Source organism: Acyrthosiphon pisum, chromosome X, assembly GCF_005508785.2.
Source record: "Acyrthosiphon pisum isolate AL4f chromosome X, pea_aphid_22Mar2018_4r6ur, whole genome shotgun sequence".
Lineage (NCBI taxonomy): Eukaryota > Metazoa > Arthropoda > Insecta > Hemiptera > Aphididae > Acyrthosiphon > Acyrthosiphon pisum.
This window is the reverse complement of record NC_042493.1, coordinates 30,459,941-30,460,876: the sequence shown is the minus strand read 5'-3', so window position 1 is coordinate 30,460,876 and position 936 is coordinate 30,459,941.

Sequence of the window (936 nt, the reverse complement as noted above, 5' to 3'; positions counted from 1 at the left end):
TTGAAATTCATATTTTTACAATATTTGATATTCACTCGATTTCTTATACGTAACGATTTTCTTATTTTATTGTAATTAAAAAACGAATGAATGTAGATACTTGAAAATTTCACTGAATGTTTATATTAGAATTTTCTATACACGATAAAAATTTGAAAATAACTTGACTCTTTTTGAGCTGCTTACGGACATTGTCATTTTTCAATTTTTTTAATTTTTTTTTCTATAAATATCAATAAAATTTTATTTGTTTGGTAAAAATGCGTGAAAATTTAATGCAAGGCTCCTGATATATTGTTACAATAGCAATTGTAAAATATTAAAAATACATAGGCACACATTTTTTTATAAGCATTTGAAGTTGAAATGTTGACAAAATTTATCAAATTTAAAATTGAATAATTATTTTGTAGTTAAAACTTTATAAAATGTTCAACTTTTATATCTAAGGATTGAAAATTTAAAACAAGATTCCACGTAAATATTTAATTCTGTTGCCAAAAATTCTAAGAAATACATAAGCACAGTTTATTTTTATATTAATTATTTTAAATTTGGACGAAATTACATATTAAAAAACCTGGAATAACTATTTTAGTTATTTTGTTGTGATTTTAATGATTGTATAATATTATTTGTGGTTACTTGAAACTTCTGAAGTATACGTTTATATATCTATGATAGTACCACGGTTTGATGTTGATGTATAACGCGTTACCTGATTGATATTCTGATATGATTAATTTGGAATTTATTATTAATACCTATTATAGGTCAATTTTTTTTAACACTATAGATAAGTAGATAAGTATACCTATAATAGGTATGTCTAATACCTAGACTGACAAACCGTCTCCACTCAGAATCGTTTTTCTTATACAGTGATATTATATCATTGAATTAAAATTTAATACTATCCATTATACAGTGACCAAC